The sequence below is a fragment of the Poecile atricapillus genome, chromosome 1, assembly GCF_030490865.1.
Source record: "Poecile atricapillus isolate bPoeAtr1 chromosome 1, bPoeAtr1.hap1, whole genome shotgun sequence".
In the NCBI taxonomy this organism is placed as follows: domain Eukaryota; kingdom Metazoa; phylum Chordata; class Aves; order Passeriformes; family Paridae; genus Poecile; species Poecile atricapillus.
The window spans coordinates 14,488,594-14,513,371 of NC_081249.1; the positions used below are offsets into that span (position 1 = coordinate 14,488,594).

Genomic DNA, 24,778 nt, shown 5'->3' on the forward strand with positions numbered 1-24,778 from the left:
TGATATGATATAAATATTAAAGAAGTTGCATAGGAGAAGCTGTTTGTAGCAAGTGTTGCCCGTCAAAGGGAAGTGAGGGGAGAGGAATTAAAGCAGATCCACTGGCACTCCAAGTTTCTGTCTCCAAAAGGTCAAGGCATTTACCAGATGTGTAGGAGAGAGTCTAAGGAGATAGTCTGGCTTTATTTCACCCTGACAATTCACTAGAGAAATGAAAGGAGACATGTCCCTGGATTTACCTTATGCCCAGGTTTTTCCTTCTGTAGAGCAGCGTGTTTGTAATTCTGGGCTAATTCTGCTCCAGACTAACAGACATTTGTGACCTCTGTCCCCTTCTTACCTTACTGTAACCGATACCCTTTTCATTCCCAGTGTGCTATTTGCTGGGAATGGCCAGATGTCTTTTAAATGACATAATGGCAACAAAACTCTTTCTTAGGTCTCCTAATCCCATAAGATTAGTCACTACCTTTGTTTCCCACTTGCACTTTTGAAGGAGCATTTTTTAACCCTTTTAGTCAATTTTTCCAAAAGATGCAGAATTTTCTTCAAGCAACCATACCTGTTGTCTGTGTGCAATTCACATGCTATGTGATAAACTCTTCCACTAGTTTGGAATCTTTAGAGTGTGGATGACTTAAATCATGATCCAGCCTGGCTAAACAGTATTGTGAAGACCAGGACCAGTTCTCCATCTGTGAACTCTCTGTCTGCTCCCAGATAGAGCACTCCTTGCTGCCTCTATTTGGGGCTTGAATTTATGACTGAGATAGTGGTGAGTAAGAGATCTATAAATGGGTTCTGGTGAGGAGTAAACATCATGTGGTCGTTCACTTTGGAAGCTTGTTGAGTGGGAGGCATTTACTGAACCTTGGTGCACTTGCTATAATCACTGATCTTCTTTGAACTGCTAATGTCTGTTTTCTCCTGTGTAAAGTTACTTCTTATAAAAGAGGATGCCATAACAGAATTTTGAGGTTAAATATATAGGGCTGGGAACTACTGAAATAAAGAAAGAAAATTTATTTAGTGCCCAGGTGATTCATGCATGGTCTTTATAATATAATATTAGCACCAAATGTGGTCATTTTATTGCATATATTGAGATACAGCCAAAATATGGATGGATTTCATGTTTCTTCTTTCAGCTAGCATGCTCTCTAAGAACAGAAAACACTGACAACAGGAATTTCTAGTGTTTTTTTTAAAGAATATTTTGTCTGCTTGCTGTTAACTACTTGGGCATTTTCAGAGAATAAAAGGGAGATGCAGCATTAAAAGCTGTAATTTTGAAAAAGGAAAATAAAAGTGATATTTTGGAATTAATTTCTTTATTTGTATTTATTTTTGATGTTGCATCTGTGTTGAACAGCACATACATTAAATAATTTATTATATAAAAATAGCTGCTGCTTTTTTTCCGTGGTCAGAAACCTCAGGGATCCAGTCTTTTTTAAATCCAGGGGGTGACACTGGCATCCAACCTACTGCAATCATAGCCTTGCAGATTCTCAGTCAGGGAATGGAAAAGGTCTTGAGGGCTGAAAAACCTTCTAATTCCATGTTCCAAAGTGTTCCTTAGCATGTGCTTATGTTCACCCTTAATCAGGACAACATTTAAGCATTTGCTCTCGAGTATATTCTTTTTTTAAATGGCTGAGGGTTGTTCGGTGCAAGGTTGATTGGAGCAGCGAGGGAGTCTGGTGATAACCTGCAGCAGCTGAAAGAATCACCAGAGAGCATAACTGTGAGGATTATTAGTGTACCATAAGCAACCTATTTTTGAGTTTACAGGCTCCCATTGATCTCCGGAGGAGTTTGTGCTCTAAAAATAACATGCCTTTGGGAGCTGGGACAGGGAGAATTGGAGCTGGCCAGTGGGAGGTCTGAGTGGATTAGAGCATCACAGGGAGATAATAGAGGGTCCACTGACTGCAAAGGGAGCTCAGGTAATAATTATAAGCAACCAGAGAGCAGAGAGTATACCTGAGAGAAAGATTATACGGTAACCAGGTGTTAAAATAGCACCAGTTGCAAGCAGCATGCTTTAGACAAAATTTGAGGAAAGTGGGCTTAATTTTCCTCAGCACCTGAGCCCTAAGGAAAGATTTATCATCATAGCAATTTTATTTTTGCTTCTTTTGAATGGCAAGTGGCAGAGTTCCTGGGTTTTTTGGTGTTTATTGCTCCTCCTGCTAACTAGCTACTCTTGTAGGCACATGGTCTCTCAGAAGGCTTTGGTTAGAGCTGCTGTGCCCCAGTTGTGACTGGAAGAACTGGACACAGAAGGTTTTTTGGTGGGTCCACTGCCTAGTGAGAGACCTGTGTCATGGAAGGAGGGAAGAAGAGAGGCACTTGCTTGTCTGGATGGGATACAATGCCAGTCTGGACTTTTCAGCCCTGAGGTCATGCAGGTATTAAGGGATATTAATATTGATTTCAATGTAAGCTGAAGGCCAGAGGTGTGGGAACTATGAGGAAACAAAGAAAGGACAAGAAGTATTTGAAAAAATGGAGCATGTGACCAAGAGTAATGGCATCAACCAGATTACTTGTTTTATTAGCAACACAGTAATACATTTTATAACACCTCGCTGTTTTAGTTTGTAAACTCACTGGCTCCACAGCCAGGCAGGGGCAAGAGAGACCTTGCAGGTGGCCCATGAATCCACCTTGGCCCTCATGGGTAGAGCACAGCTTCCCCTGGGACAAGCAAAGCCTCTGCCAGACCTACAGACTGCCTGAGCCTCAAGACCACCTCAGGAAAACATCCAGTCCAATGTCCTGCTCAGGTCATTGCTCAGGGCTGTATCCAGTCAGGGTTTGAATATCTCCAAGAATGGAGTCTCCACAACCTTCCTGGGCAACCTGGACTAGTGTTTGACCATCCTGATGGTAAAAGAAGTTTTATTTCCTATTTAGATGAAATTCCCTGTATTTCATTTTGCGCCTGTTGTCTTCTATTACTTCTATTATTGGCACAGTGAAGAAAGTCTGTCTCCATCCTTTTTGTACCCAAGGGCTTTGTACCCATCTTCTTTGTATTGCTATGATCCTTGGGGCTTGACATGCCCAGCACAGGATGGCTGTCATTAGGAGCTCAGGAAGTAAGGAAAGGCTAAACTACTTAAAGAAGATAATCATGGAGCTCTCATGCAAGGCAGATGTCTTTTCCAGGGTGACACCTGCAGAAAACACAGCCTTAAATCTAAGATGCTGAATCTGCTAGAAAGGTACAAAAAAAATCATGTAATCATAAAACCCAGAATGCTAAATTACAGCTGTCCATCATGCCACAATCTACCCTTGATGTGTTTGGAGGCAGAATCTGTCACTGGCCTCTCTCAGCAGAAGAATCAGAAAACACTTGTAATGTTGAAGACCACCCTGTGCTCAGATTTGCCTGCTCTGACCTGCACACTCTTTCTCCTCATCCCAGGCTTGAGCCCTCGAGTTCAGTCATAGCCAGAAATGTTTTATTCAATACCACTTGAAAACAGCCACCCTGTCATACCCAGGAACAGGCATAGAAGAGTTTGAAAGAGAGAGGAGAATAGTCCTGAATGCTGAGGCACATGGAGAGCGTGTGTAGGCAGGAGGTAATTATATAGGACAGGATTACATGTGTGTGTGTGTATCCCAGGGAGCCATCAAATGCAGCCCTAAAGCTGGATTTTGTTTTTGAGATCAGAACGAGAAATACCTAAAATTACCTGACTGGAAGGAAATTTCAGCTGAAACAGAACAGAACATTGCCTTACTGAGTCCAGCTCTGAGATGACTACATCTTTTGATTGCTAATGGCCACAGAGAGTGTTGGTAGACTACATGTGGTGTTATGGCTGCTTTACTGTGGGCAATGACACCCTCTCACTTTCCTTCAAGACAAGTTAATTAACATTTGACTTATTTACTTAAAGGTTGCCATCACTTTCAAGCAGTTGGTGTAAGCCACGCAGGGTTTCTCTTAATAGCATCCCTCTTCTCCAGGGAAGAGTTTCTTCTGAAAGCTGAGCAGTCCCAGCCTTTTGAATGTCTCTCCACTGTTTGCTCAAAATATGCACAGCCTGCATGTGTTCAGGAGCACAGCAAAACCTCACTTCATGTAACACATAGTGAAATATAGAAGGTTGCCATTTTTTGTTTTCTCCTGTGACTTCTTCTCCGTTTTCTAAGCATTTGTTCAAGGTTTGTGAGTTCAATAAAATTTAACAGAAATACGTGTATTCCTCCACCTCAATTACTTATATCTTAGCTGATTAAACATACATGCTGAGAAAGTTAGTGTCTTGATCTTTTGAAAGTTAATTGCAAAACCTGTTTTCAGGTTTTCAGTACTGAGCTGTCTGGAACCACTGATACCAATAGCAACCATGGTATTTCTTAACTTCAAAGAGACCAGAAATAGGCCCTATGATGGGCTTCAAATTAGCAGTGACTATGCAGGAAAGAGTCACTGTAGACAGGTCAAAGGAAATTGCTCATCAGTCCCCAGACAGAAGCTAAGTGCCCCCCCCAAGTCTTGCTTTAGATAAATAAATAAAACAGTGGAATTTATGAAAATAACACAGAAAATACTTTGCTACTATGTCTAGAATACTGTCCTCAGTACTGGTCAGTCATGAGAATTAAAGCAGAAATAGGGGAGAAGCAGAGATGTGACAAAAGTAGTCACAGGAAGATATAAGCTACCAAAAGAAGAGAGGCTGAAAATTCCCCAGGACTATTCAGTTTGGATGGAGCCTCACCAGTGAATTCTCTAATGGGCAGAACAGAAAAGGAAAGAGAAGAGTATAACCAAAGCAGTTAAAAAAAATTAAAACTGCACAGATATATATATGTATATATCAGTAAGTAGTATTAAATGGTAAAATTAAACCATTTTTATTTTTATGAATTGATGTGTCCCTACACCTTGCAACATGGGCACATGGCAGGATTTGCCTCCTGTGCCTGCTGAAGCAGTGGCAGGGTTTTCCTGGGGCTGAGTCCCACTCAAGGTCTGTGTAGGGCTGGAGCTGCCCAGCTCGCACACTTCGCTGGGTGCCTGGGGGCGAGATGGCAGAGCCCCAGCACCCTGCACCAAGGGCAAAGCTCCAGGCTTTAAAGGCCTGAAGTATTGACAAAATCATGAAGCATCATCAGACAGGGATCTGGAGAGTAGGTGGGAGAAGCTAGTGGATCACAAAGATTTGCATTCCCTGAGCTTGGCTGTAGACAAGTGCTGTCAGCGAAGGAAAAATTGCAGGTGTGGGGAGTGTCCTCCCCCTCACAGCTTTTCTGCATGATCTGAAAATACCCTTGAGTGCACTGATAATGATTAATTTCTGCTCTTGTATCTGTTGCATAGGTCTGACAAGGGAAACTGGATGGATTCCAATGAATGGAGAAAATTTCAAATATTTTATATATTTGTATGAAGACTATGAACTTCCCAACTCTTCAATACCCTGTAGGAAGTATCTTCTTTGTACATTTATATCAATGCTTTCTTGTTGTCCATTTTGTTTAATATAGGAAAGTAGTGCTAAAATAGAACAAAGAAACTGGCAATGAATATAGGAATGATTTTGACCTGAGAACAGAGAGTAGTGTAATTTGAAGTTTGAGCAACAGTAGATAAAGCTTTTAAAAATTACATAATTATTGTCAATTAATTTGGTTTCTTTCTATTTGAAAAATGTAAATGTGTGCAAAAGAGTTTCTAAATTACTTCACAAAATGCAGAATAAATGAGGAATATAACACCTTTTGTCCTATTGTGAGTTCCTATTATAGAAGAGGAATCATGTATTGTGTAATAAAGGAAATGAAAATATTAAAATCAATGGTCTTTCTGGTGAGTTGAGCTAAATTCTTCTTTTGTTGTAGAGACAAAGTGTTTCCTTTCCTCCCGAATCTAAAATGCACTGCATTCCTGTTCTGATACTTTTGCTTCACCTTTATACAATAAATATACAAGATGTGAGGTAGCTGACAGAAAACCTGCAACCTTTATTCAAATAACCAGTCATCCAGCCTTGATGGAACACACTCATGAATATAGCTTGGAGGATCATTATCTTCAAAAGCTCAAATCAAAAGGAGACATTGGAATATGGATGCTGGGCAAAAGTAATGTATGATCACAGGGCAAAAGTAATGTATGATCACAGCACCTCTCATATAGAGTGACTAATCCTTGATGCTTGCATTATATGGACTGTACATAAAAGAAGACTGCTTGATGCATATTGTATTTTTGGAAATGAGATCCTATTGTAAGAGAAATTTAATACACTGTGCCTCCTTGTTCTCTTTTATGTTACTTACAGTAAAGGGATATGAGGACCTCTTTTTAATAACTTTCTTCTAATGTTGATTGAAACTATTCTACATACTCTGAAACTCTCTGCCTGGCTCTTGTTTATTCAAATAAAATAAAGATAATTATTCTGGTTAGAAAACAGATTTCAAGTTGTATATTACTTACAATGACATCCATTTAATTCTTGTTTGCTCTATCAGATAATACAAGAGCTAACTGAAATTATTTTTGAATTTTAAGTTTCCATATATTTGCATTACTTTGTACAGGAAATTAGAAAGGAGCTGTACTCTCTGCAGCTCAATTAAAATGGCATTCTTGTATTTTTTACTTTGTATATGCAATATCAACATTGTTTACTATCCTGCTTCATCCTTATATGCTCTGATATCCCTTAATGCATTTCTTGGAGGTGAACATCCCTGAAGAACAGGCTAAAATGGAAATGTCAAGAGATGGAATGCATCAGGAGCACCTTTCAGTTACATCCTGATGAGATTAAAATGAACAATTTTCCCCAACACTGCATTATCAGACACTGATATTAGACTGCATTGTTCCTACCAGTATGGAAATGATAAAAAAGAGAAAACACGTAATCCCTTGATCCAAAAGCATGCTGATGGTGACATGAGTCAGGGCCTTGGTTTTTGTTTTCTTTACTCACTTAAAAAAAAAATAATTTCAGAGAACTGGGGAAAGGTAAAGCCTCATTTCCCTCATCCTTTTATAGTTAGGAAACTTCATAGTGGAAATTCAAGGGGATGGAGAGAGTCTGGGCCACATCCTGGACTTCACACCTGAATGTGTAGGTGAACGAAAAAAAACCATCCCTGACAGGAAAGTGTGGTTCTTTTGCCAGATTTCAAATCCTTCATTCCAAATGGAGGGGTACCAACAGGGGCACTGAAACATCTTCAGAGTGGGGAGGGACCAGTCAGAGGCAAATAATACTTTTTATGAGCTTTGTTTTTATTTTAAATGAAAATTTTTACACTCCCTTGAGACTGACAGCTAATGGGGAACGGGGATCAGTGGGAACCCTGAGTTAAGTCTTAGGACTACAAGAAATGCTTAATAAAACATGAAATTAGCAACTAAGTACTAGGAAAAAAGGAGGCTGTGAAGACTGTCTGTCTCAGCTGGTAAATAGCTTACAACTGGTCTGGAACATCTTGTTTTAGTGAGGCTATGTTTCATTTAAGCCTTATTAAAGGTTCTGAGTGTAGGGCACTCACAGGCCAGTGAAAGATGCCCCAAGCAGCTCTGCAGTCCAGTACTTCTGGCATGGGAAATTCTATCCCCCAGATGTTAGATTATGGCACAAATTTAGGGAAGGATTGAGGTCTTACAATGAAGAATGAGCACAGAAATACACAGTAACAGATCATTCTATAAAATGATGCCCATTTCCTGTGGTCACATGGGAGTCTGTGAGCATGAGCCAAATTCACTGGCAGGTGTGTATGAACACCTCTCTGAGGAGCACCCCTGGAGAGGGGAGCCAGAGGGATGGCTGCACCACAGCAAGCGCAGCTGAACTGGAGACAAGCTCCCCTCCAGCCCTCCCCCATACCTGCTCAGTGGGGAACCCATGATAGAAAGCAAAATACCTGGATTTCAGTGTCATCCCTGTGGCCTCTGTACAGTGCTGCTGTGAGAATAAATCAAAGGGACAGTACTGCCCTCGTGTCATCAAGCACTGGGCATGAAAGGTGGGGGAGAGCTTCCTTTGTTAACTCCCTACCCAGTGCTCTGCACTGTAATTTTTTTTTTCTGTCCTTATGTCAAAAAAGAGATTTTATTAATCTAAGATAAATTGTTCAACGATGTTGTGGCAATATGTTCTGTTGGAAAAAACAGAAATAGGTATCATGCAGTGCCCACAGCAAAGGCTTTAGTCTAATGAGGAGCATGACCCCAACCTGTTTAGGGAGAGTGTTTTAATCACTGGCCAGTGAACAAAATCACACTCTAAGGATTTTTCTGATTATCTGCTCAGAAAAATCCAAACATATTTATCTTAGAATTAAAGATAAAGATAGAGGTAAAATAATAATAATTACTGTTACCTGAGAATTTTGAAGAGCTTGAATATATCCCCATTGGTTACTCTGGTTTAATCACTTTTAGTTAAAAGATTATATGGCTTCTGCATTTCTGAGGCAAATAGTGCTATTTGTCTTAAAACTCTGGAGGCTTGAATTTATGCATTAATTTGAATTATAGAATTAAACTGTCAGTTTTGTCTTTTCTGTGATGGTGTAAGCTAGTAGCAAAAGCAAATAGTTAAAAAAAAAAAAATAAAAGCAGTAAAAGCAAGGCCCCACTGTACTGCTTTGCGTACTGTATCTGTAAAACATGTGTAGTTACATGCAATTGTGTTTATGGATGTGAGTTCCCCAAATCAAAGCCTGCAGGCACAGTTCACTGAGTTCAATGGCATCTCACCAGGATCGTGCTCAGTGTACTCACAAGGGTGATAAAGAAGGTCCTTTTATTTATCTCTTGTTTTATGCAGTCTGCAAATTATTTATGAGAAGGCATTAAAAAATCTGGCACTTTGGCTATTTTTTATTATAAAAAATTGATGTTGAGAGAAGAAAATCACAGAAGATGGGCCAATGAAAATAGTTGTATCTTTTCTTTAGCTTTAGGGGAAAAATATTGAAACAATTTTCTTTTGCCCTTCTGACTAAGTCCCAGTTTCTCTAATGTGTGCATATTTAATTTGAATGAGTTTTTGCAGATTAAATAATGCATTTGGAAGAAAGATCCTAATTTTGGCATATGGGCTGCCTAGTACTATTGGTGCATGAATAAATACAAAGAAAACTTCCCCTAAAGCCAGTTTCTCAGTCCTCAAAAATACTGCAGCCGCAAGACAAAATACTCTGTAGAGACAAAAAAACCTGAGGGTTGGATGTAAGATCAGTCAAACCTGGTAAAATCCAGCTTTCCTGTGTCTTTGGAAGAAGTTTAAAGCCATTTATAAAATAAGCACACCTATCCATATGTTATATGTACTTCCCATTACATCACTTTGCAGTATTCTATGATGTTTCCAAAGGCATCCTGCAGAAAACTGGTGAGTGACTGCAAGTGCAAGTGAAGTGAGAGCTCTCTGACTCTGATACCAACTGTGGGTTTCTTAAGCACTGGTGGGTGCTAATTCTTGTCTGGTAAATAATTAAATATGATTCTGTCTGGACGTCCTACTGTGAAAAATTATTTAATCCTTTGCTGTATCTTTAGTGAAACTGGGATTAAATTTTTCTTTCTTACAGATGCTGCATCCATAGTGAATGTTTTTTACAGGTACTGCAATAGTTTCTGATGAGAGTAATCTTCATCTGATCCAGCGGTTCCTCATCTTCATCTAATACTTGCCTAGCTGAGTAATTGCAGGGTTTTAGTGGTCCATAACACGTCTCACTTCCAACATGAGACTGACAATCCAAGCCCTGGCATGAGCAGAAATGCAGAAGTCAGCATACAGCTGAACTGAGCATTGTGATGATGCAGTACATTATCTTCTATCCTTAACACATAGCTGTTGACCATGTGAGGCAAGTTTGGACACAAGGGGCAGGATTCACACTTTTTTTGGGCATGAAGAGGATCCATGCAAGTAGATGTCATGGGTTGACACTGGCCAGCTGCCAGGCACCCACCAAAGCCCCTCACTCTCCTCTGCAGCTGGACAGAAGAGAGAAAATATAATGAAGGGTTCATGAGTTGATGTAAGGACTGGGAGAGATCACTCATCAAATACCATCAAGAGAAAAACTGGCTCAACTTAGAGATATGAAGAGAATTTATTGCTAACAAAATCAGAGTGGGATAATGAGAAGTAAGGTAAATCCTTAAAAACACCTTTCCCCCACTCCTCCCTCCTTCCACCTCCACCTCCTACTCCAGCAGTGCAGACAGGGAATGGGGGTTCATCTCCTGTGGCTTCTCCTGCTGCTCAGGGAGAGGAGTCATTCCTCTGCTGCACCCTGGGGTCCCTCCCACAGCAGACAGTTCTCCATGAACTTTCCCAATGTGAATCCATCTCACGGACAACAGACCCCCTCAAACTGCTGCAGCATGGGTCACTCTTCCACAGGGTGCAGTTCTCCCAGGACAGGTTGTTCCAGCATGGGAGGAGGGCCCCTCTTTCCTCAGGTCTCCCACAGCCTCCTCTCAGGCATCCACCTCCTTTGGTGTGGGGCTCCTCCAAAGGCTGCAGGTGGATCTCTGCATCCCTGTGGATCTCCATGGGCTGCAGGGGCAGAATTTCTTCACCATGGGCTGTACCAGGGGCTGCGGGAGAATCTCTGCTCCAGCACTTGGAGCACCTCCTGCCCATCCTTCTTCACTGATCTCAGTATCTGCAGGTTTGAACCTTTCACATGTTCTCATTCCACTCTTCTCTGTCCAAAACTTACAACTGTGACACAACTTTTATTTTGATTTCTTCTTAAATATGTTATCACAGAGGTGTTACCACCATCTCTAATTGTCCCAGCATTGGCCAGTGGCCCATCCATCTTTGGAGCCACCAGGCTTTGGCTCTGCCAGACAAAGTGGAAACTTCCAGCAGCTTCTTAGGAGCCATCTCTATATCCCCCCTGCTACCAAAAGCCAGGCCATGCAAACCCTATACAGTAAATCAACTTGTCCAGTGCAAGAGAATAGTGCCAGTGGGATGAAATCATAGAAAATGGTATGTGGAAGGTGAGGCTGAGAGGCAGAAGACAGCCTAGGTGTAGGTTTCTGCTTTGAGAAATAGGTTAAGGAGAAGAGTGATTTCAAGTCTCCCATAAGGCAGATGAAATATTCTTCTAAACAGCTGGGAGAAATCCCACAGTCACTGGCCCTTTTTGTCATAGGGGCCTTCAACTTTCCAGCTGTCTGCTGGAAATACACCACAGCAGAGAGAAAAGAGTCCAGGAGGTTCCTAGAGTATGTGGAAGATGACCTGACACAGCTGGTGAGCAAGCTAACCAGGGGAGGTGCCCTGCTGGACCAGCTGCTTGTGGACAGAGAACTCATGCGTGAGGTGATGGTTAGAGGGTGTCTTGGGCAAAGCCATCGTGAAGCAATAAAAGTTTTTGATTCTTGGAGAAGGAGGGGACCAGCAGAACTTCGACTTTCAGAGGACAACTGCTCACAAGTGGTAACCAAGGGCTCAGTTTTGGGGCCAGCCCTGTTTAATATCTTTATCAACTCAGTCAGTTTACAAATGACATCAAGCTGGGTGGGAGTGTTGATCTGATGGAGGGCAGAAAGGCTCTGCAGAGGGATGTGGACAGGTTGTATGAGGTTCAGTGAAGGGAATTGCCAGTTCTTTCACCTGGATCACAACAACCCAAGGCAATGCTCCACTTGGAGAAAAATGGATGGCAAGCTGTGCAGTGTAGAAGGGTCAGCCTGGGGGTGTTGGTCAACAGCTGAAAATGAACCAGCATGCACCCAGGCAGCCAAAAAGGCCAGTGGTATCCTGGTCTGTGGCAGCAATAATGTGGCAGCAGGACCAGGGCAGTGATTGTCCTCCTGTACTCAGCACTGGTGAGGCCACACCTCAAATCCTGTATCCGGTTTTGGTCCCTCACTACAACACAGACACTGAGGGGCTGGAGCAAGTCCAGAGAAGGGCAACAAACACTGTTTAGTTGTGGACTTAGCAGTGCTGAGTTAAAGGTAGGACTTTGTGATCCTGTCTTTTCCAAACTGAGCAATTCTATGATTCTGTGATTCTAAAATCCCTTCTGCAATCCCACTTCTTTCTTCCCAGATTTTCAAACAGATAGCTCAGCAGGTTCATCCGAGCAGGTTCAGCAGGTTGGTGAAAGATACGTGTTGGACTGAACCATGCGAGATAAATGCCTAGAGGAGGCCAAAGACTTGAGGATAAATCTTACGCCCTTTGGATTGTTTAGGAAAACCATCTTTCTCCTTGCTTCCCCCAACAGTCCTTGTGTGTGCTGAGGTGCTGGTTGGGAGACGCTGGTGAGCAATGGAAGAAACAGCAGGGTTTGAATAAGTAGGGCTCCAATTCTCAGTGTTGCTGGTTGCTGTCACTGTTGCTGACAAGTCTGGCCTGGTGATCTGGAATTATAAAGGTCAGGAGTATATTCAGATTTGTGCTTTCCTACAGAAACTAGGTAAAAAGTACAAATTCTTAAATGTCTTATTGCACAGACTGGTAGAAAACGCATGCACACACAAAATCAAATAAAACAAAGCTCTGCCCTGTGAAGAACATAGCGTCCTCCTCCTCCCTCTTTCCATGACAGACACCTGCCACTGGAGCTGGGGTATGGTTTACCAGCCCTCTGGCCTTCGCAGTGTTCTCAGCACTTCTCGCACAGTCCCTGCATGCACATCCATATGCTCATCCTCTGTTTTTATTGCTGAAGGTTATCGAGGGTAAATGAAGGCCTCCAATGCCACTTTCTATGGCCAATTTAGATCTCTCAGATAATCTCCTGTGAGGTCACCCACCTCTTCTAAATGTCATGCACGCATGTGATCTGAAGGCCTTCACAGTCTGTCCTAATGCCTGAATGACATCCCAGTGACTCAGCCACTAACACATCTGAATGAGGCCACCCCTTAATTCCCTGCTATGGCTGTTTCTCCAATAAAATGTTCCTGAGCATCCTCACTCTAAGAGGAATTAGTGGGGCAGTGTGAGGGGTAAGAGCTCTGCAGAGATTGGGAAAACGACACTGGACGACACCACATAGTTGAGAAAATTCATTTGACATCAAATTTGTATAGTCATGACTCAAATGGGGCATGTGGGCCCTTCCCTAGCCCTTGGGAGGGGAGGAGCATGCTCTGCTCATGCCACACATCCAGCAAGGCAGCTGAAATCAGCTGTGTTCTGACTTAAACCCAAAGGCCAGGTCAGCTGCAGGTGTAAGTGAAGCTCTGCTGGTTTGCACCATGGATTTATCACCAGCCTCCACCTGCAAAAGAGCCCCATCAGACCATGAGTTCTGGAGGAGCTTTGATTCAGAAAGACATGAGGTGGGACCACAGCCTCTTCCTGCTGGGTGGATACAGGCCAGGGAGGCTCCTCTCCTTCCCTCCTCTTCCCTCCAGCAAGACCCAGGCTCTGCTGGTCCCAGGTCTCTCCTGGGACTGCACCCATCTAGCCTGCTTGGTTGAGGCTTCCTGCCCTGCTGTCCTTCAGGGAGCTCCTCACATCTGTGGGGGAAAAGCCCAGTGCCCAGGATTTCTAGTCCTTCCTCACAAAGCTGGGACTATCTCATCCCTCTCTGAACTTCTTCAGTGTGGCTGTTTTCCTCTGTGAAGTCATTCTGTCCTGCTGGAGCAGCAAGTGAACCAGCACACTGGGGAAGCGATTTTGCACTGCAGGATATCAGGAAACGCAATGTATGTCAAGGTGGAGGCATTATTCCTCCAGAATTTGTCTCATTGTGTCCCAGCAGTCTCACTGGTGTTGCATTGTCTGGCAAAACTTTACCAAGAGCAGCTTCCAGTTCTTCATGGGGGTCTCTCTTCTGCACCTCTTTCAACTTGGTATGGCACAGCATGAATCAGATAGAAGAATATGGCTGCTGTTAGTCTTGCTTATTGTTTTTTTTGGCTTAGCGATATTTTGCACACCTTGCTCCTTCTCTTCAAGAAAAGAGAGAAGAAAGTGACATCCAGAAATGCAAATTACTAATATCCAGAACAAGAAAATATTTCTCCTCTACCAATCTAAAAAAGAAAATTACCTGTTTTATTTATCTTTATGTCATGTAGGAGAAAAAACAAGAAAAAACAGCTTTCACATCAGTGGTGGTAGAGTTCCTTTCCACACTAATGCATTCAGTTGTCAAAAATGCATTTTTTTATGGATCTACCTTGGCAGAAGTCCTCAAGTCATGATGTCCCTGGGAAGCAGCTTCATAAAGAGCAGTGATGTTGGGCACTGACCTTCCAATGGCTCCTCCTGTGAGGAGAGGCAGTGCTTTCAGGCAGACACTTTGCATGCCCTTTGTCCTGGACATTCTCAGCTTACTGACACACTTAGTAAATTCTGCAAACATCAATTATGATGTCTCTAAAGCATCACACACCAGCATGCATCCCAGGCTTTCTCCTATTTAAAGCTTTTGTTTTTCAGTAAAGTACCTCTATTTAGAAAATCGCTTGTGTGAACCACCAAGGCCTGAGGACTTTGTGACTGAATGCTTATTGGAAGCAGAAAATCCTTAAGTACAACCCTCAGAGGGATTCAAAATGCCATCTAATCCATCTCCTTGCCTCCAGGCAGATTTGTAAGAAATAGATTCTCTACAGCATACTTTAAAGATGATAACATGCATGATGGCAACTTCACAACCTCCCTAGGCAGTTTGTCCTAGCCTTTTGTTATCTTTAGTTAAAAACTGCTTCCTATTTTAAAGCTGTTATTATTGACCTCCATATATATAACATATATCTGTGATATTACATGTTATGCCTCTGCAAGAAACACTCAGCAGAGCAATTAAATTGGAAAATTATGACAACCTTATCGATTTCCATCCCAGAGATGAGAAAGCACACCTCATATTTCCCAAAACAAGATTGACCTACATGCAAGGGGGGACCTTGGTCTCTTGTGATTTTTCTAGGTCAGATGACAAAAACAATGAGTCTTAAAGGAAAGTGAGCTGGTTCTTGCTGAACCCAAGCAAGAAGGACAGCACTCAGAAGAGCTCGTGGTTCCCAATCCTGGGAGGCTCCACCTTCTCTAATGCCACTAGAGAACAGAACAAAACCAAAACAAGGAAAAAGGAAGAGGATAGATGACTAAAAGTTTAAAAGTCAAACCCCAAACTGCTTCACCATGCAGAAGGTGTAGCTCAGAACACATTTTATTATCTTCACAAGCGAGGAGCCCAAATGAGCATGCAGTGATTGGTGTAATCAGGAATTATGCTGTTCAAATGTAAAGAGTCAAAGCACAAAGTTGGATTATAGGTTCCAGGTTCCCCAGCAATTCTCCTGGCTGGAATTTTTGGTCATGATGAAATGAAAGGTAGGTATAAGAAATACTGATAGACATAATTTCAGGTCTGAATAGTCTTAAGAAGTGACACTAGTAGCTGAATAGAAGCTTTTCTGGAGCTACAGGTTCTCACATATAGTTGTGTGGAGGATGTAGAAAGACTAAAGATGTTTTGGAAAACCTGAACCTTTTTTTATTCTTAATACAAACTTTCACCACTAATAACAATCACAAGAAAATCCTTTTCTCTTCCCTTCATCCATTTAAATGAGAAAGTAATTCTAATTTCCTGGCATACCATTAGTGTTCAACATATCAAACCTATCCAAAAGGATAAGCAGAATGATAATGTCTATTTTCATCTCTGAACACGTAAGCTTTTAAAAATAACATGCTGAAATGGGCCAAGGGAAGAAGAACTTTACCCCTCCATCCTTGCACATACATCCCATAGTGATGCCTGCTTTTATGGCAGTGCAGGCTGCCACAGGAAACCAAGGTTAAATAGTTTAAGGTTGAATAGCCTGGCTCCCCTTGGAGCTAGCATTTGTGACCTTTAGAAGACTGTGCAAACCAGAAGCTGGTAAATATTTGTTTCTAAGAGAAACCAAAACAATTAAGAGCAAAAATATTTATTTTTTTTTAAAGACTGCAGTGACTTACAGTAGTGGCCTCATGGAAGGGCAGTTTCCAGCACTTTCTGAGTGTTTCAAAAGTGCCCATTGCACACAGCACTGTCCTGAACAAATCAGACAGTTTGGTGTCACCCTGATAACAGAATCACTGTGTTTTGGGAAGTGGGAAGGACATTGTCATGAGGAGCAATGGCTATTAGGGTTGTTTAGCTGCCTGATGGGACCTAGGCCTCTAACTGCTATTTCTGCCTTTGAAAGTGACCTGAATACTTTTGTTTCTGATGTCTTGCCTGTTCTTCCTCTTGTTTGTCTTTTTAGTTGAGAATTTCAGTACATGGGAAACCACAAATGGCCTATAGAAACTGAAGTTCTCTGCAGTATTTTTTTTTTTTTTTTTTTTTTTTTTTTGTGGACTTATGGCAATGTGTTGCAATTCCAGAAGCTGTAGAAAGGCAGTATTTTCTCAAGTAACTCTTTTCTGAAAATATGAGGAAGATCAGGAGAATGCCTGATCTGACTAGCAGGAAAAAAAAAAAAATCAACCTTTTTATCATTTAATTAAACGTTTCCAGAAGTTGAAGCAGTAAGAAACATTACTGCTTCTGAAGTAACCCAGGCAAGATCAGGGCACTCACATAACACTGGACACTGGTGTCTGAGGACTCTGCTCCCTAAAGCATCAGTGAAAGCTGCAGAATGGGAACATCCTAGCACAGGTTATTGCTGCCCTTCCCCATCCTTGCTCACCAGGGCCTGCTCACTCCATACAAGCCACTGACAATCTCTACACAGCAAGAGTTAACCCATTAAAAATACAGTGCTGTAGGTAGAAACTAACCAGACTCTCCTCTATAGCAGATAAGAGCCTCAGTTGTAAAGGGTCTGATCTTTAAAATGACCTTTATTCTAACAGGACCATTGGGAGCTGATTATACCCTGCATATCAGGTGAGAAAGCCAGTGCATAAGGTGGAAAAATAAAGCTGAGACAGCCTCCCAAGCTTCTCTGTGCTAAAAAAGTTGTCTTTCTGCTTGTTCCAGAATTTATGGCAAAATTTCTATTGGTTTTGAAGGAACCAAAACCAGTCTCTATTTCCATATAACTCTGTAAACTTTGGACTGAAAAATACTTATGCAACCACAAAGTTCATTTGAAGAAAATTGCAAAATATAGTTCCCTGCAGAAGATCTGTTAGACTTCTAACAGCAATTTTATATCATCAAAGGCAAATAAACCTGCTTGGGGAAAAACATACAGGTGATTTGTATGGTGACTGCTTTCATATTCTGTTTATAATTTCAGCTTACAGCCTCTAAACCACAGTGAGGAGTAGCAGAAATATCAGGGTGTGCGGTTTGTTTGTACAGACTGTTTATTTTACATGTACAGCTGGTGTGTGTCAAGACTGGCTATGGCTATTTCAAGGTATGTCCTGAACCTGAGTGCTTTCTTTCCAGCATAATCTTCAAACCGTGGAAATTTTGTTAGGGTGCTGATGTTGGGAAGTATGGGAGAATTTACTTAATAAAATGCATTTTTTAGAAGTTTTGACTTAGCTGGTGTAATGAAGTGCTATACCAGCAGTGCACAGTATCTGCCTGCATAATGATGGACTGAAAGTGTGCCTCCAGTCTAGTTTGTGAAGTTAATATTTTGACTTTTCTTTTGGTGTTTTTCGTTAATGTTTTTGGTTTGGCTTGGTGTTTCTGCTAGGGCTGTAGGCATATTCATATATTACTGTGAGCTAAATGAAGGTGCAGGCAGAGACATTATCAACATATATAAACCTAATTACTTTTTGAAATCAGGTTTCCTCTGACCACATTTGTCATCTTCTCAGTGCAAATTCAGGAAATTTTCTCTGTGATAACTCGCTTGACCATAATTCAGCAAAGAGGAAGACTGGAAGATGACGAAAAGGAGAAAAGCCATAGTTGCACCCTTTCAAGATGGTAACGTTGGCCTAAACTACTGTCTTGCTGTCCTTGAATGACCTCCAGAAAATATTAATTGTGTAATTACTTGTAATTAAAAAAAAAAATTGAGGCATATACATTTATTTTTATTCTCTTCCACCTTTCAATGCTAGGATACTGAATTGACACGATTGTGTGGTAGTGCCATTTAACCACATTGCTCACTGAACTTCAGCTCTTGTTAGCATCTTCGTCTTGGACATGACAGTTGGGATCAAAGGAGGTTCCTTGACACCAGTGTTGCTTTCTTTAGTGAAGGAGGAAGGTGCAACTGTACTATTTTTTGTGTGTGAGGACTAAGAATTTTCTGGCAGAACCTGGCATCCTGCTGAACTGTATTCCCCACCCTCATCCCCAAAGCCACTCTGTTTACTGCAGGAGGAGTTTTGCCAGTCCACCTAGACGTCCCCTGTGGCTGACCTGCATTCCTGAGCAGGGTGTGTGCTTGCCCCAGGTGCATTGCTGGGTGCATCCAAGGGCTGCTGACTTACACTGTCAGACAAGTCCCGTGGTTCTGCTGAGAGATACCACCTGCCCTGGAGAGATGGGCCACCTGGAAGATGAATGGGCAGGTAAGTCTTTGCAGTATTGGGAAGGTGTTTTGCTCTTAGACATTTCAAAGTTTGTGTTTCCCCCCAGAGAGTTTCAGGTCCATCTGTCCTCTTCACCTGCTTTTTCTTCACTTGTCTGCAGTTTCCTTTCTTGAGTGTGACAGAAGAACTAACATAGGGCAATGATTTTCCTGCTTCAGGCAAAATGCAAAGGCCCCCTGAAAACTCTGCTGTTGTACCAGGAAGATGCTGCTGCACTGTCATGCCAGGTGCACACTGCTGGGGCCCAGGGCATGAGTGGTCACTCCCTTCAAGAGTCACTTATGTCAATCCTTATCCTAGACAGATGAGACCAAAATAAATTTGCTGAATATAGAACAGCCTTTCAAGCTATTTTGGGCACACTATCTATGTGTTTTTTCTGTGCAGGCAAACCTTTGCACTTCCATGACGGAGTCAATATTTGCATTGTTCCTGTCACAAGAACTCAAAATTAAAATTAATGAAAGTGAGCTCATAGATTAGTTCTTGGAGAGTGACTTGGAGATGAGGAGTTTGGCTCACTGCTATCCACAGTTTACGTGCATGCCCAGTTGGCATCCAGATCATACCAGGGAAAGAGAGGAGATAACTGAAATCCTGCATGGTCTGCTAGGACTCTGGCCTGGGGATGAAAATTTGGCATACACAATTACTGTAAATACCCTAGGAATTTCTTTCAGGAGTGGAATTTAGAGACTGTGTCTGGTGTGGAGGGAATTGTCTCTCTTCCTGTTTGGTGAGCAGGGCCACCAGTACCTTATGCCACTATGGACTGGCTCTGAGATCAGCCTGGAGAGTGATCAGAGAGGCTTGCTAGTCACACAGCAGTCTGTAACTCATGGAGATTAGGGGGGTAAATGACATTCCAGCAATGCCTTTGTCACACTCCAGTATGGCTTTATTCAGTCAAGAGTCATTGAGGAAAAAAAGCTTTCTAGACACCTGACTAGTGGTTTGTCATCCATCCTTCATCCTTTGGCGTGTGCAATTAATTCCAGCTGCACTTCACCCATGGATGCTCACCCACTCTCAAACCTGAGAGCTTGTGAGTAAATGAAAAAGGATCAGCATGTGCAGGTGCAATCCTTGCAGTCCCAAGAATAAGCCTGGGACTTCCATGACATGGAGGGACCAAGTCCAAGTCACGAGATGATGAGGTGGTGCTGCTGATAGTGATCACAACGATGATGACAGTAGTGTATGGACCCTAGGAACACCTTTAGTGATTGGCTGAGTGTAGACATCAGGATCTCATTATCTCATGCAGTAACAGCAGCTGATTACAGTGTAACCTTTACTTTGCTCACCAACAGCCCATGTCTTGGAGAGCATTTGCTTGAATGTGAATTAGAAAACTGAAGAGGATAGTAGAGCTGAATCCTAACAGCTTATGTAAAAAGCACCTTGGTTTCAGAGGCATGCAGCTTTACTTCAACACTGCAGCTTTACTTCATTTCTATGGCATCCCAATACAGGAAAATGTCAGTTTTCTCCTCTGTGGCCTCAGATCACTGGCTGTTCCTTACATCTCTATCCCTAAAAAAAATCATCCTCATTCTAATTACAAGTAAATGCATTCAAAGACTGCTGAACCGTGGGAGGCTAGTCCCCAATTCCTCACCCTTTTCTTAGACCTGAGGTGTGTATCCCAGTTGTAGGGGTTTAGTGCTGGATGCATGTATGACCATGGACAGCAGGTCAGGCTGGACAGGCTGTGTGCCTGGGAGCTGCTGGGTGGGAGAGCCCAGCCCTGCTGCCACCAGTGGTCACACAGCCCAAAGCTGCAGCTGCTGCCACTACCTGCACCCAAGCAAATAGAGGCTGGGAACCCAGTTCAACCAGCACCAAGGTCTTTGGGAGGCAGGAATACCACCTGGGGGTCAGAAATGGTCTTTTTATAGCAGGGGGGCTTTCATACTTGTGGAAGGAACCCATGAGAAAAGAGCAGCTTCTGCTAGGGCTGTGCATACCCATGCTGTGCAAAGTCAGCAGCCAGAGGTGTCTGTGAGCATCTCTAATCTGGATGCAGGGGGAAGATGCCCCTGGGCAGGGGTTGTAGGTCCCTCTCTGCCCCAACAACAGCACAGGCAGCACTGCTTGTTCAGGGGTGAAAGCCAGGGCTCAATGCAGAGCATCTCTGGTGCCACCTGGCCATCACAGGAACAGGTGAACCCCTAACAGCCCTCCACCCTCAGCAGTGAGGTGCTGTGAAAGCTATTAGTGCATCTGCTCTGAAATGGGCTCATTAAAATACACATTCTCTTTCATTATCCTGTGGCTGCAGTGCCTGACTCATCCCACTGCAGTTGCTCTGGAATGGGAACCGAAGACAAAAGTTTTCCAACTTGTGTGTTATTCACCAGGGAAGCTCATGTCTAACCCACTGTGATGGCAGTGGAAGCTGTAACAACATCTGTCTTCACAGGAGGCAAGCGAAACCTGAAAAAAACAGGGAGAGGAAATAAATGAGGCACTGTCTGATTGAAAGTCTGTTATTCCATGTTGCCTTTCACAATTTGACACAGGATGCTTTCTTGCAGAGCTGTGGTTAGTGCTGGAGTAACTCAGCTGGGACATGGCCGCTCCCAGCCCAGGTGAGCCAGTGGTATTTCCTCCTTTCCTCCTCTTTTTCCACAGAGCCACAGGAGTGTGCCACACAGCCGAGGTCTTGCAGCAGGCTTTGGCTGGGATCCCTGCTGACTCCTGACCACACCAAACCTCTCTTCTCCCTGGAGGCAGACAGATCCTTGCACTCATGATTTTTGCTGCCAGCACTGTCCTCAGACACAGACCCCTCGGAGGTGGCACATGGATGGATCCAGGGTGCTGAGGGTTTGCAGAACTCCTCTGACAGGCTGGGGGAGGCACTCTTTATGCTGCCTTCCTGCTCCCCCAGCTCACAGGGACAGTCTCCTGTGGGCATCACTCCGACAGTGCTTAAAGCCACAGGCAGCACCACTCACCCTGCCAAAATGGAACCCTCACAGCCTATACCCACCTCATGCAAGCTGGGAACCTTCCCTTTTGCTTTTATATCCAGACATGATCTCACCAGACACTGCTTTTAGCTGCAAGAAAATTCCTCCCTCTTAGTGTTTTGCTCTTAAGGACTGCTTTCCTGGGGTAAACATCCTTTCTTTAAATAGATGTGCTGACCCAAATACTACCGTGAATGATTATTCAAGGATATAGAACAGACTGTAGTCCAAAGATTTTCACAAGGCAACTTAAATCAATATGATCTTTCTGATTAGCACTTCTAGGAAACCTGTATGGCTATACTCATTACTTGGCTCATTTTGCTGTTATTTGTTCATGTGGTACATTATCAAGCATCTGAAATATTTACTCTGTTGTCCTCTGGACTGCACTGGTTTCTTTTGGAACAAAATGTAGCCTGGTAATCCTCTGCTGTGGAATTTTTTGTAGCAAATATTTTATAGTGAGCCACTTGTTAGTAATGAACCTAATATCAATTGTACAACTCTTTTTGTAATCTTTACTCCTAAAAAAGAATTGGCAAAATTAAAAATAATAATTAAATTCTTTGTTAACCAATGGCCTACTTGCAATATTAAATTGAATGTGGCATTGCAACTTGGGCCATTTTTCAATTTTGTATAGGAAAAAAACCTCTGCATGTGTGGAAGCCAACATTTTTCACAGCACACATCTGAATTTTTTTTTATTTCAGACTGCCTACTGTAGTAGAGCAATCACTTCAACAGAAAACATACTGAAAGCCTAAAATCTAATTTAGAGTCTAAATGATGCACATGATTAAAAATGTATTATCTATTCCCAGCAAATCAGCCTCATTGAAACACTAATATTTCCCTAATTTTAAGCACCATCTAGTGAGTCAAACATTAGCAAACTGCGCCTGAGGAAAATAAGATCCTGGTTTGACTGCATCCCACTTAGTGCTAGGTCTCGTGCTGAGATTTGTAAGTTAGCTGTTTAGTCATTGTCTGTTCTCTTACTAATGGACATTAAATATTCTTCCAAAGGTGCTGGAGACCTAAGCTGCTGCATCAAGGTAATTTGTTTGTTGTCAAAGAAGGGTCTTGGCTGAGCAAGCTCCCTAGTTAGACAAGGCTAGCTGCCTAAAAGTGAAGTAGGGAAAAACTTCATTTTGATAATGATATATATTTTTTTTTTTAAATCATTCCAGAGCAAGGGACTGGAAAAGATGTGGTTTTATTTCAATTATAAGCCAAAGCAAAAAAAAAATCACCACTCAAATAAACAGCTTTATAAGCACCATGATTCTTACTACTTCTATTAGCTGGCTTGCCATGAAGATGAAGTAGGTTTGAGAAGGAATAGCACAGCAAATCTGCATACAATTATAGAACCTGCTTACCTGGCACTGGTGTTAAATCAGTTCAGTTAAATGAGCACCAGCCACTGACCTGTATAAACAGCCACCCACGGATGGGATTCATTTGGAAAGCAAGCGATCACAGCCAGTTAACACGGAGTCACCCTGGGCACAGGCAGGGGTGTTCAGACTGAGCCTTGCTGGCCTCTCTGAAGTTACAGAGCTTGTGCTGGTGCTTCACACTTGCCAGCCAAAGTGGTGCAAGACCGGGCAGTGCCTGGCCTGGCCTTGCTGGGGGTGAGGAAAAGGCACATTGCCTCTGACTGGGAGTGCATCACTTGAGAGGCAGGAGTGCCACACGGGGGTCAGAAACATTCCTTGGCTGCTCCTGGCAATACCCTCAGTTGGCCAAGTTGACCTCTTCCAGGTACATCTGGATCTGGGGGGAGCAGGATTTATTTATGTGCCCTCATCCCAGCTGTTCTGTGGGATTTCTCAGCACACTCACTTCCCTGGGCTGGTGGCCCTGGCTCCACAGCAGACCAGCCCGGCTCTGTGCACGGGGTCTCTGCTGGTGGTGCATCCCCAGCCACACACCCAGCCCCTGCTCACCTCTGCTGGGCTACATCTGCTTGGGAGCTCACACCGTGAGGGAGGCTGGAGACCTGGCCTGGCCACAGGGACCTCTCTGCTCTTCTGGTTTTGGGTTTTCTCCATTTCTCCCTGTGCACCACTTCCTGGCTGTGTCAGAGCAGCTGTGGCAGCCCAGGCTAAGGGCTGGTGGAGGACAAGGATTGTTGGTGGGGAGGAGGTGATGCCAGGAGGTTCATATGCCAAAACTGCTGCAGGAGCTCTCCTCAAACTCAGCCCTGTGCTGCAGGCACAGCTCCTGAGCTCACCTGCCCCACACCTCACGCTCCCAGGGAAATAGTGATGGACAGTGCCCACCCACCTGCTATTTCAAAACAGTGGAGGTTTATCTGCACCTCCTGTTACAGAAATCTGGTACCTGGTGGAGTTAAACTGGAGAAAGCATTGTCTCTAGGAGTGGGAGCATTTAAGGCCTGGTCCCTCACCACTGGGACTCGTGACTGCCAAGGGGTAACAGAGGAACCTGGCCTTTGGTCTCTACTTCCAAAACAGGAGAAATATCAAAACTGAAGCTTGGAATCAACTGCACAGCTTTGCTAACACCTGAAATACCTTAGAATTGTCCCAACATGAACATAGGCAAAACCACTGTGAAAAAGAAACAAGCATCCCATTTCTCCTTCATCCCTACTGCCCAAACAAGTTGTGTTGCTAACAAAGGGCAAGATCTTTTAGCAAAATCCTGATTTATGGTCTATAAATAGATCTCATGATAGAAATTGGATTCAAGAAGGAAATCAGTTTTCAGAGCTATACAGCAACAAAAAGTGATGTTTTTTGGAGTCCCTCCCCACAAACAGAGCAGAGCATGTGCAGGTATCAGTCTGTTTAGCAGGAAAGTTTAAGCTCACTGGAACAGTCACACAGCATGCACAGACCATATTAGGATCCAGTCAGCTCCAAACAATGCTCAGCTACACGGGTAAGCCAGAATTTAATGACATCACATAAATAAATATAAACAAATACATTAAAAAGGCTTTACCTTGGGCTTAAGCAAAAAGCAAAATTTTCCAGTCCTGTGGGATCCTTCTCTGCTCCCAAGTCTGCTGGCTCACAGTGCAGTAAAATGATCAGGCATTTAACAACCCTGGCAAAGGTCTGCAAGTCCTGAGGGTGTTTGATTTGGAAAGAAAGGTGTTGGGAGGAGATTTCTGAACACCTCCATCCAGAGTTATGCAGGAAAAAAAAAAAAGAAGAAATAAAAGTAAGCTTTATGAGGTCAGAATGTGTAGCCTGCCCAGAGCTGCTATTCCTGGTAGAAATTAGACCCTGAAGTGCCTAGGTGAAA

The 24,778-nt window shown here is 42.9% G+C and overlaps 1 protein-coding gene and 1 long non-coding RNA gene across 3 annotated transcripts in view; one reads left to right on the forward strand and one right to left on the reverse strand.

The window, feature by feature from the left end:
• Nucleotides 1–6,454, forward strand: part of SMPX (small muscle protein X-linked) — a 40,210-nt gene extending 33,756 nt beyond the window's left edge. Inside the window, exon 5 of one of the 2 annotated variants that reach the window (XM_058829222.1) lies at nt 5,351–6,453. The gene's annotated coding sequence lies outside the window, so the exon portion shown is untranslated. Of the gene's footprint in view, nt 1–5,350 lie in introns of both variants that reach the window. The other variant, XM_058829223.1, reaches the window with a different exon arrangement.
• Nucleotides 6,455–20,848: 14,394 nt separating this feature from the next.
• On the reverse strand, nt 20,849–24,464 carry LOC131576850 (uncharacterized). Its single transcript, XR_009277083.1, has 2 exons — nt 22,928–24,464; nt 20,849–20,951 (listed from the first exon to the last, which is right to left on the reverse strand). It is a non-coding gene; the product is annotated as an uncharacterized LOC131576850 (long non-coding RNA).
• Nucleotides 24,465–24,778: the final 314 nt, after the last annotated feature.